The sequence below is a fragment of the Neopsephotus bourkii genome, unplaced genomic scaffold, assembly GCF_033783945.1.
Source record: "Neopsephotus bourkii isolate Nb327-2 ecotype Australia unplaced genomic scaffold, CSIRO-AGI_Nbou_v1 NB_272, whole genome shotgun sequence".
Classification (NCBI taxonomy): Eukaryota; Metazoa; Chordata; class Aves; order Psittaciformes; family Psittacidae; genus Neopsephotus; species Neopsephotus bourkii.
The window spans coordinates 3,791,799-3,807,860 of NW_026900781.1; the positions used below are offsets into that span (position 1 = coordinate 3,791,799).

A 16,062-nucleotide genomic window follows, 5' to 3' on the forward strand; every position below is an offset into this window, starting at 1 on the left:
TGCACAAAATGCTTTAGGAACAGTTTAAATAAATAAATAAATACCCACGCACATGAAAGCTTACAGGCCTTGAAAACTGATACGGAAACATTGAAAATGTATCAAAATGTGGTTTCGTTTATAAGGTGGTAACATTGTTGCTAAATAGAAGTAGAGGGTCTGTTTAGCTTTAGGTATAAACAGTGTAACCGTATTGCTATTTTTAGCGGAAACACGGTTAGATTAGGTAGAAGCGTTTCTCTGTTCTTCGTTAGAATTAAGCGCAATATACTCTCACTATATACTCTCACTAATCTACAACATTCATAGATATGAAAACAGAATCCACACTTGCAGTAGCCTCATAACCTTTCAGGAGAAGCACTGTGTCTGTCCTCACACAAAGACTACAATTAATTTTGTATTAAAATATTCTAAATCCCCCTGGTTTACCTATTTTCCCCTTCCAAACCCAAACACATCAATGCGTTTTAATCAAGGAAAGGTCAAGGTATCCGGCACAACAGCACCCTACTTCAGGCTTCACAAATAGTTTGTGACAAGTTTCATATTATGGCAATGCAGATTAAAAAAAAAAAAAAAAGAATCAAGATCCATTGGTGAGTTGAAAAGCTCCTTGCTACATAAAATAAAACCAATCAAGAGAAAGAAAACTATCCCAGACAACATATGCTTGTGTCCTCACACAACTGATAGCATCTCACAGAAAGCAGCTTGCATGTCAGAAGCTTCCTTTTCATTATAAGTTTTCATGCTAGTATTTCCCACTCATAACTGTAATAGAATGGGGGAGCGTAACCTGCTCCAGCCCACATATTTTGAATGGCAGCTCTCTCCTTCAAGCCTTGTTTGACTTCCACCTTTCTCACAAAATTTGCTCACACAAGGTAAGAAACAACAAACCATACAGCAATGCTTATACTGATTCTCCAAGAGCGTTGTACCTCAAGTTACCTCATAAGGTGACAAACAAATAAAAGCAGAAAAACAAAAATTAAAAAAAATTCAATTATGATTTCCACCCTATGCAACTAAAAATTAACTCCTTATCACATTTTCCTTTCTACCTTCCTAGATCTTCATTGATAGGAAGTTATTACATATACCACTTCTTTCATCTACCACCTAAAAATCCAGCAGTTACAAGATTTGCCCTTTTCTCCTCTGCTAATTCCTTACAACACACAACTCGAACACTACCATTCAACTATCCACAACACATTGTAAAAGCTCTTCTTGCAGCCTATTAAATCTCTTCTGCATTTATGCTCTGCTAGCCCAAGAGCATGGCCATGGTTATTCTCACCACAGTTACATAGAACAAGACACTTTCTCGTGCAACAAAGTACATTGGCTAGAAGACCTTCTTAACTGACAGAACAGTTCAAAGGAGGAACTGTTTCTTAGATTGCCTGAATTTGGTTTGATGTGGTTTTAGGTTAGGTATGAGTTCTGCTAGCAGCTTAATGACCACACATCCCAGGGTAGGCTTGTGAGGTGCAGTTCAGAGCTCACTACCAAGCCCATATTAACCAGGACACCTGCAAGGAATTCCATCCTCTTCCAGGACATTCAGGAGCAAAACAAGCAAGTGTACCCAGAGACAAACCACAAGAACTACCCTTTCACATGTTTCAGAACTACAGTGTTAAAGGCCACATACCTGAAACACTTCCTTCCAACAGCAGCTCCCAACAACTTCACCACCAGCCCCCACTGAAAGTAGTGGGGCAGCTTCCTGCCCCATTTAAGACAGGTGATTCCCATTACCCCACCCAAGGCATATGTGCTGCTCCTTCCCCACAGGAGTCAATCATCATCCATCTCCTGTCTCACCTGCTGTTGCTACCCCTTTGCTGGGACTGCTCCCAGGAGAAAGTTACAGGACATTGTAGCTAAAGCCTGTAAAATGCATTTTCCCTGTCTCTGTGCAAATCCTGCAAGGATCTCACCTCCCACCAACACAGCACACCTTCTGTCTGAGAACCACTAATAATTTCCTAGCTGGCCCTACTTCCTCTCTCACAGCAGATCTTATCTCTGAATATAAGAATACATCTTTTCATTTAATTGGAAATAATCCAAACAAATTTGAAGACAGCTATATTGCATTCCCCCTCTTTAAATGTTAACAGTTTTGTCACCAAGTTATCAATATTTTGAAATGTTTCAGGTACAAAACCGAATGTATCTAATAATTCACACAATATATGCTGAATCCTATGGCAATGATGAAATTCAACCTACGTGAACTCTCACATTGAGCCAAAATCAGGAGTTTTCTCTATTTACATTAACTGCAAGTAAAACTGCACTTCATTTTTTAGTGTTGATTAAAATTAATGGCTTTCATGCAGGTAAATGAAGTGTACCTCTCCTGTCCAGTTTAGTTTTCCTACAGAGTGGCAAATGCCTGTGCCTGAGAAGAAACTAAGCAAGAAAAAAGATCTGCACAGAAAGTAAAATGGATCACAGTTTTGGTTTCCTTTAAATACAGAAACGTAATGACTGGGCTTCTTTTCCAAGCAGACACCTAACAGCAACTCCAAATATTTTTATCAAGAACAATCCATTTATCCTTCCTTTTATTTTTCCTCTTTCCACAAACAGCCTCACACTTTCCTTTTTTGAGACTTCAAAATAAAGACTTTCATACTGCTAACTTAAGTCATGCAAAGTTCAAAAACAGTATAAATGCAGAACATTAAGAATGGAAATCTAAATGTACATTAATTGCAATCAGTACTCAACAAAAATCTTATCCTTAATAATCAAGAAAATTCAGAGTATGTATTTATTAAATCATGGTCAGAACCAGGAAATGAGGAGTGTATTGCCTCTTCTATCTCCATTTACAACTGGAAAGGATAACAAGCGATTATTTGTTCAGATTTCTATTTTGCTCTAAAGTAGGCCAGCCAGCTCAGCACTTTTCTTAAGATTATGAATACTTGTCTGCCCTACATATGGTATAGGGTAGAACCAATCAGATGAGCTCAAATATGCAACAAACCCAATTGTTTTCATGCTATTCATTTCCAGCTATGAAGAAGAACTGCACAAAGCAGGTATAAAAGGATCAGATTTTAAGTAGTTTTAAATTTTTCTTTATAACTTTCATAGTTCACTAAGGAGTTCAATGATTTCCTCACTATTGGAATAACAAACTAAATTCAATAAAAATTTGTTATTCACTAATAACTCTTTAACAGCTTGTTTTCTCCACTAGTTTTCATTTGATTTTTGTACATTGGTTATCTCATACAATAACAAGAAAACTCAGTACTGTCTGTATTCAATAGACTTTCACAGTACTAGGACATTCAGGATGCAAACATGCTCTGCAAGTAACCTTAAATCAAAATTTAAAAAAAATATGAAACAAAATAACCCCTTGAATTTCTAAGTGAAATACTTCTATTTGCTCTCTCCTCCATACAAGCCATCCATTAGAGTTTTGTTGCTATTCAGAAAGAGAAAGGTTAAATAATAGAAGGTTGTTTCCTTGAGTTCAACTCAAAATAGCAACATCTTTAAATTAAGTCAGTTATTTGGGAATCCCAGTTGCAGAAAATGTTTTGCTTAGATTGATTTTAACTTCTTTTTCTTAAAGTTAACTAGTCTGATTTTCTAGAGCTAGATGAAGTGGAGTAATGACGTTGAAAATATCAGTTAACTCTGAAAACAGAAATGTTCACTTCTTTCTACTTTTAAGGTATAATCATTGACAAACCATTAGTAAGGCATTTCTGTTAGATTACACGATTCAGGACTATTGGTAGGCATCAGCAGCAAGGCAGACAAAACAGAAAGTTACAAAGCAAGTTTGTTTAAAACGAAGACAATATACTGAGTATTTGGATGTACGAGACATAGCATTTTTGCAACAGAGGAGAAGCATACCTTTCATTAGCTGCAGAACCTTGATGTCAGGTGACAATATAATCCAAATGTGTCTCAGCAGCATTTTACACAATATCCACAAATTTCGGCAAGAGGCTCCTCCACTTCTTCCAGAAGTTATGTATGAATCCAAATGTTTAAGACATTCAGCAGCTGTATGGTACAGTTTGTACTGTGTTAGCCACCCCTGAAGAATCCCAAGCTGTATTCCAACACTCGGAGAATAATGCAATATGGCACCTATCACACACTGATGTTTTGGCAACCATCCCATTTTCCCTGACGACCATGTTTTGACCTGTTCAAATAAAAGGAAGAAGTGTTAGTTCAGCAAAGTAACTCTGCCGCACTGCTCGGGGACTAACGTACAAATATAAAGTTACATTCTTCTGAATAATTTCAAATACATATTTCTTCACAAATTTAGGCACATCCTAAACTCGAAGCCTGGTGACAGCACTTCACTTTAAAAACATCACCACACTGAAGTGTAACAGAAGATGCTTTAAGAAAAAGATTTTTGCATTTCTCTACACATTTTACAGTCTTACGTTACAGAAAGCACTGAAGTGACAGGAAAGGAAGGTAATATAAAGGCTTTTCAGCTGCCCTAGCAGGTATTTCAAAACTCATGAAAGAATAAGCTGATAAAAAAGCCCCAAGTAACAAAAATAAAACTCTTCAAACCTTTTGAAGGAATCATATAAGGATGGTGGATATAGTGATCTTTTCTTCCCCCTTTAGCCCTGGCTCAGCATTCCCCCAAGGCATCTCCACCAGCATATGTACTACTACAGCCAGGACTTTTGCAACAAGCATCATTGTTGACACTTGGCCCAGCAAGGAGCAAAGCCAAAGGAACCAAACCTGTGTCTGTCTATACTGGTGCTGCTCCTTCAGAAGTACCAACAGCAAATTTTTTGCTTAGGTTGGAAGGGGAATATGAGGAATGGAAATAAAAGTTTGAGCATTCCGCACTGGAAGGAATAACAATGTGGAGAACAATGTCGGGTCTATCAAGCTGGAGAGGGGGAAAGGGAAAAGAACAAACTTCCACACCAAGGATGACGAAGAGGAACTAGAAGAAACTCTTAGGGACTGGAAGATGCATGTGCACAGAGATAAAGAACAAGGAGAAAGGTTCATATTGATGGATGAACACGAATTTTTGTTAGAAGCTCTGTCTGCATAACTGAGTAACACGCATGTAGGGCAGAACACAGAAGAAAAATTTTAGAAGAGGAAACAAGAAGCTTCTATGTTTGCTTTACATCAGGAGAAACCTGAGCGTATTTATGCATGCATGAAAAGAAAGATCCTGGCAAAAGAGTTTTTCATGGGAAATGCAAGCAAGCATACAGGTAGAAGAATAGGTGGAAAGGGACCATGAAAAAGGAGAATGAGTAACAATAGAAAGTGGAAAAGTAGAGACCTCAGAAATTCTGAAACAGATCTAAAGTTGGAGAGGGACAGTTGGCAAATTAGGACAAGAAAATAAAACAGGATAAGGAAAGTAGTGAACTGGGATGAAAAAGGAGGAAAAGTGGCTGTTGTTACATGGCACAGAAAAATGGAAGGGGAAATAGTAAGAGACTAGATTAATCAAGATAATTAAGCAAAGCACAAAGAGCACTCAAGTAAGTTTTCTGAAGTTGTGATGCTCACTCTAGAAAGCGGGAATACCAAAAAGAATGGAACAACACCCAAGGCGACTACTGCTCTTTCAAAGGGACGAAGCGGACAGAGCTGCGCAGGAAAGGCCAAGCCTGGACTGACCCTTCCCACTCTCCCGCCCTGCTATGATCGATGCGTTCGGACGAACAAAGTCCTCCCTCTAAGTCTCTCCCTTTCTAAAATTGTCCCTCCGTACTTCTGCGCACCTTGCTCCCCTGGGATGGTCCCACAGCAGCAATGTGTGACCCTCTGTTGGGTGTTCCTCGTCTCCCAGCCCTGGCTGGCACGCAGCAGAGTACCCCTTTCGCCCTTCCTGTACCTTGCCCAGCCCTCCAGCACCCACTCCTTGGCCAGGGCCCCCAATACCCCTTACAATCCCAATAAGTTTTCCCTGTCTTCAGCTTTCCTCTGTCCCAACTCTCAAAAACGCTGCCCGACACAGAAAGCACTTTAAGCCCACTTCCCTCCTCCCCCCCTCCCCCCCAAAAAAAGAAATAAAACACTAAAACGAAATACAAAGCAAGCACAAGGAGGAGGCAAGACCCCCCTGAGCAGTGCCCCCCAGCCTACATTACCGCAGCTAGGGCGGAATGATTGCCTTAGCCTCCCCAAAATACCTGCATGTGCTCCGAGAAGTACAAAGAAAAGGCTTGCTGGCCCGTAGCCCCCCCACTCCCAGCCCAGAGGGCAGCTTGTGGGGAGGGAGGAGGGGGGGGGGGCAACGAGGGAGCCTACGAAGAACAATAACCGACGAAGTCCGAACGTACCTTAGCCTTTCTTTAAACTCTGAAGCCAGATTTCCTCACGAGCCTTGGCGGGGCCGCTCACTTTTAAGCGGCGGGAGAGCTCGGAGAAAGTTGAGTAAATCTCTCTGGATAAAGTTGCCGAAAATGAGATAACCCGGGAGAGGAGGAGAGGGAGAGATGGAGAGTTCATCCGAGTTTCTCCTTTTGTTCAAGTTGCCCGAGCAGACAAAGAGCCGGCAGCGGCGGCAGGTCCCCCGCGGCCCGGCCCCCCCTCCTCTCCCGGCCGCAGCCGGGGTCCCGCACACCCCCCAACCCCCCCCTTCTCGCAACTTTCCGCCTTCTCCATCCCTCCTCCTCAACCCCGTCCCCGTCCGTGGCGCAAAACTTCCCTCGAACTGAACCTCCCGGAAAAAAAAAAAAAAAAAACAAAAAGAAAAAAATTAATTCAAGGGGGGGGGAGGGGGGGAGAATGGGGGGTGGAAAGGGAGAGAAAGATCTCTCAAATCATTATTTCCGGTAGATGCACCTCTTTGTTTGGATTCCCCTGGCTGTCAGTGTCAGAAGCCCCGAAGTATCTGGTTTCGGTCAGTTTGATCTCCCGGAATGAGACGGGCAAACGCAGGACATAAAGAAAAATAAGTTTAAAAGAGAAGGAAAAAAAAAAAAAAGAAGAAGAAAAAGAAAAAAGGAAAACCTCCGGAGTTGCGAAACGAACTCTTTTTGCATGGACACGGGAAGTACATAAATAAACAACTGAAGGGGAATTTGGGGAAGACTGTTGCTTCTGCTCCCCCTCCCCTTCACACTTTTCCAGAGACCGTAACAAAAAAGCCCCCCGAAAGCTCCTGGCCACGGCTCCGTGTCACCACCAGCCTCTGGCATCCCTACCTGTTGCGTACAGCGCGAAGACGAGGCCGACAGCATCCGTTCCGAAGAAACAAGAAGGGAAGGTGGGGGCCGCCCGCAGCCCCGCGGCCCTTCACCTGCCCTCCGGCCGTCCCCACGGGGACACCCGCCGCGGGCGCTGCCGGCAGCCACGGCGCGGCCCCAGGCGGAAACCGCGGCTGCCCCAGTACCCTTGCCCTGCCCCGGCCCGCAGGCGGCCGTCGGGGCGCCGAGGTCCTCGCCGAAAGTTTGGCGGGGCGGGGCGGGGGTGCGCGGCGGCCTCGCACCGAGACAAAAGAAACGCGGAGCAGGGCTGCGACTCACCTTGAAGGAAGGGAGGCTGGAGAGACACCTTCCGCCTCAATTCTCCTCCTCCTCCTTCCCACTCTCTGGCCTGTGGCGACGGCGGGGTCGCGGGACCGGCTCATGCTGTGGTCGGGCGCCCGGCCCGACTCGGCTCGGCCCGGCCCCGCCAAGGGTCCCTTCCCCGGCGCAGAACAAAGGCGCGGGGGAGCAGCACCCCCGCCCCGCGGTGCCTAACTTTGTGGTGCCCGTCTCGCACCCCGGCGTCCCGGCCCCGCGCGAGGGGAAAGGCAGTGGGAAGCGGGGCGGCCGCCTGGAGCGGGACCCGCACGTCGGGGTGGTGGGGCCGGGGCTACCGGCAGGGCGGGAGCAGTGACGGGGGGCTGCCGACGGGGAAAGGGGGAAAGCATGGATCTACAGCCCTTTGTCTGCACGTGTATGTGTATGTGCACGATGTCTGTGCTGGCACAGGCTCGGGGCAGCTCTGAGTCGTGTATGTGTCCCCCCCTCCCCTGAGCCCCAGTCATTAGGCCACCGTGCTGGAGCAGGCTGCCCTGGCCTCAACGGTACTCAACTGTGGCTTGGTTTTCGGGGGGTTGGTTTTGTTTGGGGTTTTTATGGGATATTTTTGTCTTTAAAGAATAAAAAAGAAACCTTGAAGAAGTTACCAGGAATAGGCAATTAATAGCAGCCCATACCCAACATGGTAGGGCTAGTCTTTCAAAGTCAGAAACCAGAAGATGGTCCTCAGATGTGGGGTTTTTTTAGAAGAAGGAAAAACAGGATGGGAAGGGCACAGCATTTAGCCTTTGGTGTCCTATTGCCACCTCCTACAACCCCTGCTTACCTACATCCCTTCCTATTTCCCTTCAGTTCATACTAGTTTCATGCTAGCAATCCAACTTGTCTTTTTTTCCGCTCCTTTCCTGCATGCCCATCTTCACTAGTTTTGAAGCTTACTCAAACCAGCCCCACCTACCCAATGCCATCATCCTTAAAGTAAGTCTTGTTCCTCAAAACATTTTGCAACTCCCCACTCAGGATCAATTTTTTAACCCTCCTGCTCCACATTGCATGCTCTGTACATTGCTCTCAAATATTCCTATCCTATGTTCTGCTGCAGTGTACTTCACTGTTGGTTTTCAGTCAAAATTCGTGAAGTGAAATGGTAATACATAACAGTGTAACACCAGGAACGTAAAATGCTTCCTTATAGTCATTCTTCTTTACCACTCCTTTTACCTTCTTCTGCCCTTCTTCACTGTATGCTCTGGAGCAACTATCATTAAACTTATACAATTTCCTCCTAACTTATTTTCTATAGACTGTTTCTCCTTTCCCTCCATTTATGACTGGTCTTAGATCTCTATTCTCTCCATCTACACTATTTCCATGGTTTTTTTAGCCATCTTTCTTTTCCCTCCTCCTCACTATTTTTTTCTTAAACCTTCAGTTTCACAGAAGGAAGATGAATGTTGACTGCACCGTAGCCCTTTCATTACTTCCATTCTTATTTTCTCTGCTTTTTGCACGTACTGTTTTAGTAATGCACACTGATGGCCAGCCAACATGTACTCTTCTGTTAGCACGTATACAGTTTTTGCCAGATCTTTCCCAGATGGGATATCTCTACCTTATTACTTCATTATAAATGACCAAGACTAACCAATCATTGGACCAGAAGCCATCCTTTGCATAAAGTCCCAAAACAATGACCCGATTACATCCAGTATACACAAATGAAGATAGTTACAGCTGATATATAGCTAAAGAGTTACCTGGGCAACAATGAGAAAAAATAGAAAAATTAATTGAAAGGGCAAAAATACCAGAAGTATTTCAACAAAATTTACTGTGTCTTAAAGAAGAGTTTATTTGATGGATAAAAGGCCATCTGCAGTCAAGACAATAAAATGTGGTTAAAGTCCGTTTGTGGTTCATTGACCAGGTAAAGGCAAGTATTAACAGTAAAAAAGGAAAACCTAAGCAGCAAGAAAAAAGAAGCTATTGATGATAAGTAACATGAAACAGAAAATGGATGTACAAAATTATTTGGAAAAGATAAAGACTTAAAAAAAAATGTTTGTCTTTGGAAAAGAGAGAAATATAGAAAATATCCACATCTGGAATGGATGGAATTCAAATAATTTTACCATAAGTGAGGAATGAAGCATCTCCTGACAGTGCTCATAGGCCTGTCAGTAGACATAGTAGCATTTGTAATTTTAATGATACAAAATGTATTGTTAACAATACCTGTGTTCTGTAAGTGGAAAGATAAATATTACACAGAGATCATGGCCTACTCTTTAGTCTTTGGGCAGCACCTAGCTCCAATAAACATTAAATCCTTAACCCCATATGCCTTGCATCCATGGAATCAGAAAACGTTTGGCATTTTATGTCACAATGATGTTCAGTTCAATAAAACCTGGAATGACACGGAAATTAGGGGAATCTATTACCAACATTGTGTCAATTTGAAAAAAAAAAGGGTAAACCACATGACCCAGATTGCAATACTCCATTTTCCTGACGTTTGTCCCTTAAAAAATAGTGGAAAGCCTGACATAGGTTTGAACTCGAGGAGAGCCAAAGATAGGAATAAAGATTCTAAGGCAATAATTCTTCTTTTTTGCTGTGTCTGCTGGTTTTACTCTGTCTGTAGGAGGGATCCAAGTGTGCATTTACTGATAGCTGCACATGATGACAGCTGGTTTGAAGAAAGCCACAACAGTGATGAAATTACACATAGAGTACCAAAATTTAAACATTTCAAATGACAGTGACCTTATTTGTTCTGGCTCCCAAATAATGGGTACAAGTGGCCTAAATTACCTGCGTTTAGCTTTTAAATCCTTGATTACCCCAGTGACCAATCACATTCTTAATTCTTTCATTCTCAGATATCTGATCTCTTTCTGTGTCCATATCACTTTTATTCTGCTTCCCAAGCTCCCCTGATGAAGGGCTTTAGTGATACTCACTTTAGACATAAATTTAGGCATTTTATGATAAAAAAGTTCATTAAATCATCATATAAAAGGTCAAACTAGGCAGAGAATGTAATCCAGTTTCTCCTGTATTTATCCTGTTTGGCCATATTCTTCTGAAGTTCAGCTTCAGAAAGATTTCCCATTTTGCTAAAACATTGTGTGATGCACAGTCAACCACTTCCCGTAAGAACTAAGTCAGCTATAATGCTATAAAAAGAAAAGCTGTATTTCAGTTTAAATCAGAATTTGTTTGGCTTTAGCTTCTAGTTACTTTTTTTAATTTGTTTTATGTCTCGCCACCACATTAGTGTACAGCTAATTTTATAAATAGGGGCCTGAAAGCAAGACTGGCTGCATACGACAGGAAACCTTCCTGCAGAGCTAATGCACTTACAGGATTTTTTAATCTCTTTGAGGGATTACTTGCATTAACTTGTTTAGGTTCCATTACATTTACCAAGAAAACATACAATTGCTTAAAGTTCCCCAGCTGAGTGGGTTTGTGGGGCTGTGACACTCATTTAACATCTGGTTGCCACGCTAATGGCAATGGTCATTTTGAAGCATGTGGTGGTGCCACAGTGATCATGTGAAGACTGGCACCCCAAAACTGGGAATTTTGTGCAGATGCTGTAAGCACCCACTATGCAGATCAATGCAAAGGGCAGCCCAGCCTGGAGGAGGGAGCTGGGGTGCTGATTATGTCTTACTCCCATTACACAACATACATGTGGCTTTTTTACTTCCTTCGTAAGTTTTGTTACACTGGAAATGAGGGAGTTCAAAAGCACATTGCCTGCAGACGTCTCCAGACTAAAGAGCCAATTGTCCTTTACCTGCTGCTTCCAAGAGGTTGGATTTGAAGACCCACATGGCTCTTCTGATCTTTTTTCCTGGCAGTGTCAGAAAAATTCAGACTATGCAAGATCCACTAAACCACTACCACAGAGCTCCCCAGAAGAGAGGATTAGTTTCAATTCTATTTTAATAGATGCCACAGGAGATGACAAACTTCAGGAGGGAAGTCAGAGAAAAGTTAGCATACGTCAGCTACAGTAACAGTCTTTACTTTTACTGTGAGAAAAGACTGCACAAAATGACATTTATTGGTTTTTGACTGCACCTCCCAGAGAAGTGAACTACTACTCATCTTCCAAGGGCATCTGACCATTTTGACTTGCTTATAAGATTCTGGATGTTGCCATGTATAGGAAGGCAGGCAGTGGAGCAGAATATTAGCAAAAAGGTGGTCTTTTAGCAAATATTTCAGAGCCCCTTCTGGGGTTTGTTGCCTTAGTAATTTCTTGTTTCTCCTTCTGGTTTACTGTTCTATATACAGAGGCTGATTTCACCATTGCTTTCTTTTGCAGAAGTATGAATCAAATCATTAGGTCAATCCAATTCTGCAAATGTATAGACCAAGACAGACAAAGCTGCAAATGAAAGAATTGTTTTGGCATGGATATATTCTTGTCTGGAGACACATACTCAGCAAATAAGTAGGATGTTTATTTTAAATCAAATAAACAAACCCCCAAACCAACCCTGCTTTTTTTTCTATCCAAAAGGGTATCAGAGCATGAGCTTTCCACCACTGCATTCTTTTGAATCACCTAAACAACATCCATACTCTAGAGAGAAAAAATACTATTTGTAATTGATTCTCACCTGCCTGCATTTTCCTTATGTTTTCCTGTAAGCCAGAAAAAGGGTACTGATCTCTGGTCTTGTTTTCTATCAAGTGCCTATCTTGATCAAGCCACAGAAAATCTTAGCTCAGAGAGCCCATTAAAACAGCTTCTTTTTAGGTATGTACACCAGAGCCTCTTTGATACCTCCCTTTATATCTCCCCACCTCTCCCACCCACCTGTCTATTTAACCCACCCTTTTTATTTGGCAAATCAGTAAGTTGACACAGACTTAGTTCCATTTTAACTGTTTCTGTCACTTTTCCCTCCAGAGCTTATGGTTCTTCTAACAGATCTTGTACAAGGATCCCTTGAGAAATAGATAATTCCCAAACAAATTCAAAGAAGGCTTTATTTCAGCAATATGCTCATGTATGATGGTTGCTATTGCAGTTGCTATTCCTTTCAAATAAAAATTTTTATTATGAAAAATGAAAGCTCCTTTGCAAGCTGAACAAATGAACAGGCCCATTTTATATTATTCTTAATGGATGGGGCAAAAAATTACTTTTCCATATTCTTGTTCCCATTTACTCTACATACAATTATGAATACTACTTGAAGACAAGATTATTATAGTCAAAATAAGACTATGCTTGGGACCTTCTTGTTTCAGCTTTACTTTCTTCTTCCTTACAATTTTAAAACATTAGCTTGGACTTCTTACTTCCTGAAAAATTCAACCTGAGTAATAATGAGTTTAAATATAGCTGCAAAAATGAGATGTTGTATAAAGATTATCTAATGTACATACACCTTCAAAATTGCTAGAAAAATATGGTAGACTTGAATGTTCAAGGCTAATATTCTGAATATATTATTTGATAATATCCATTCTTATCACCTTTTGAGAATGTTCAAGTTATTTCTAGTCCCTTTTCTACATATTTAATTCATTATCTGTCTCTTTGGCTTATATTGAAAAATGTCACCCTTTCTACTTGATCACTTCTTTTAAGAAATCATCTCTCCATACTGACAAAGGCACTGGACTAGGATCGTAGTCAGCATGATCTCTTTAGTTCATAAATCTGTTTGAGCAGTCAGCTGAATATTGATGAAGCATGGAGACTAAAATTCTTGTCTTGAATTCCCTCATATAGAGAATATATAGGACAATGGCAGGAAAAGGATCCTAGTCCTAACTTACAGTCTTGGCATGTTTTAACAGGCTTTGTGCACCTTGTTATCATATGAAACACCTGTTTGTAGCTTAATAATATATCTTTGTGCTGTCATAATATGACCGGATATATAAGCAGACAGATAATAGACAGAGGTTTTGCGGCCAGCCCAACATCTAATCTGGGACTTCCTCATCTCCACAGCAATAAGCAGTCTTCCGAGAACATGCACTTCTGCTTCATGTGGCATGGGTGAGGTTATGCAGTTTGCAGCCCTCAAAAATTAAGTAAGCTTACACCACAGTGCACACTTCCCCAGTGTGCACAAAGGGACAGGAGAAAGATGTAACCCAGACAGAGAAAAGCTGCTCCTCTTCTCCCGGTTCTAGGCATCCCCAGATGCCAGCAAGGAGCTGGGCACAGGAGGCTTGCGCATCCAGATGAGTCAGCTCTTGCTCAGACAGCTGGGAAACACCAGATGAACAAGGGAGCATCAAAAGAGATGGAAGAGGATGAAGGACAGGCTTTTCCTCACCATCCTGTAAGAGGTCATGGAAGCAGGCAAAGCCTCCTCTGAGTACCAGGCTGCTAGGGTCACCACAGGGCTGACCTTCAAATTCAGCCCACACCAGCGCAAGAGTGTTTTGTCACTCTGTAAAATAACACGTTCTCCTGGCCACAGATCCAGCAAGCCAGCCCAGCCACCCTGATCTGATTTTAGCTTGTATGAGTGCTGACTTCGTGTATCTTTAGGTCTTACAAGTTTGACCCTTTTTGCACAGAAATAGGTTATGGCAAAAAATGTGGACATATACCTGCCAGTGTGAAGGAGGATGGAATATAATTTGTTTTTGCAAGAAATATCAAGGTCACTCTAAGCACAGCAATATTATACCAGCTCTGGTAAAAACAGCATAGTAAATATAGACATGAGACAAACTAACTGTCTGATTTTCCATTTGCCTCTGCCCTCTATTACTGTTCTTTGTTCCTTTGCCTATAACCTCTATAATTGCCTTTTTGGTCTTTTAGGTCAATATGATTATCAGTCTCAACACTGCCACTGCTCTCAGATTTTTCAAATGAAACCTCATCTAGAAAGTTACAACCCCATTCAGTTAAAAAAATTATGCTTTTGACTAATACAGAACACTTTCTATCAGAAGTAGATCCATATTCATAAAATGATAGTTATTCAATCTTACCAGTTTATTTTCCTTTTGTCCTTCTCTACAAAAGAATATTTTACCTACCATTACCAATTACACCTTAATATTTTTCAAAGCATACCCTTGTTTTAAGCACTTATTAAAATACAAACTGTATACTGAAAACCAGTATCCAGGGGAGTCCCAGCCTTGGATAAAGTTATGCCGCTTGAATGAAATAGATGCAATAATGATATCAGTCTGATAAAAGTTAAATTCATCTCTATCTAACGAGAAAGAAGAATATACAGAATATATAGAGAGTCTGAATGAGATATTGCTTGTGCTCCCTCAAGAAAGGTGAGGTGTATATTTGTCAACATCTGTTAAAGTTTATAATTTTCCCTAACCCCATAATTTCTAAGTAGCAATTCAATATAGCTGCCAGTGGCATGACTGAAAAAATATCACTAACACCAATATTGATAATGCCCACCTGGATGCAAACCCAAACATAATATGCATTTAGTATATAAAGAAAAGCATGCTTTCCCCAGTCCCACTCTTGCAATCTCTCATGCCATCATCTTTATGCACGTGTCTGACCACTGCGTGGAAGCTGTATTTTGAGAGCCCAAGTGAAGGCCATGGCAAGTTCCAAAGGCAACAGTTTCAAACATATAAACTTATCCACAGACTATTAGTGCTGCACAACCCTCCCACCCGCCACCCCCATCTCCTCTGCCTGGTGCTATTTTTATGTCAAATAACAAGAAAATATATAAAATTAAAAATTAATAAAGCTCAAATAAGCTTATTCTCCTCAAATTTGGTGGTTCACACAATGCCAGTGGTATCATGAAAGCAAAATACCTATCATATGCAACTGTCTGTAGTCGGATCAGAGACACCTGTAATCTGACAGTAACCTCTGACTGTAAAGTCAAATTACAAATTCTGTACTTATCACACATAAATACATTATGTTTACAGATTCTGCCTCCACAGACACTGGGTAATTTATGGGGTCCCTCAGTCAACAGCTACTTTATATTAAACTCCAACCATAAGTATGTAAATAATTTCAATGATACATTCACAAGGATAGCAATCAGGGTTTTTTGGATTGGTTGGTTGGTTGTTTTATTTTGGTGTTTCCAGGGTGGTTTTTTTTTGGGGGGGGAGGGGTGTGTTTTTACAAAGTGAAATGAAGTGTGGGATAGGTTAAAGAGGGGCTGCTTCCTCAGTGATGACAGGAAAATCCTGGAGAAATCATCATATACATAAAAAAGAGGCAAACATTTACTAGATAAAAGCAAGGCAGAGGAGAAATGGCTACCTAACAGCTGCAGCTGGCTGTCTCTGCAGATTTAGAGGATCAGCTACCAAGACTGTAATTCTAAGAAAATCTCCTATTAATGGATAAAACTCAATTGCACACTACAGCACAGGCTGGGCAGTGAGAACAAGATAAGTAAGAAAAAGAAAAGCCCTTGTTTCTCTAATTGCAGGCTCCTGAATTTGCTTCACAGGTGTGAAGCAAATTTGCCACATCCTGTTGGCAACTGGTGGCTCCTGTTACCAGCTCATTTCA

General features: G+C 41.5%; 1 protein-coding gene across 4 annotated transcripts in view; it reads right to left on the minus strand.

Annotated features, from left to right (window-relative positions):
* LOC133208492 (uncharacterized) overlaps window positions 1–7,526 on the minus strand; it is a 276,640-nt gene extending 269,114 nt beyond the window's left edge. For 3 of the 4 annotated variants that reach the window (XR_009724385.1, XR_009724383.1, XR_009724390.1), the window contains exons 1-2: window positions 6,345–6,638; window positions 3,904–4,201 (exon numbers count right to left, since the gene is read on the minus strand). The gene's annotated coding sequence lies outside the window, so the exon portion shown is untranslated. Of the gene's footprint in view, window positions 1–3,903; window positions 4,202–6,344; window positions 6,639–7,211 lie in introns of those variants that run through there. The other variant, XR_009724384.1, reaches the window with a different exon arrangement.
* Window positions 7,527–16,062: the final 8,536 nt, after the last annotated feature.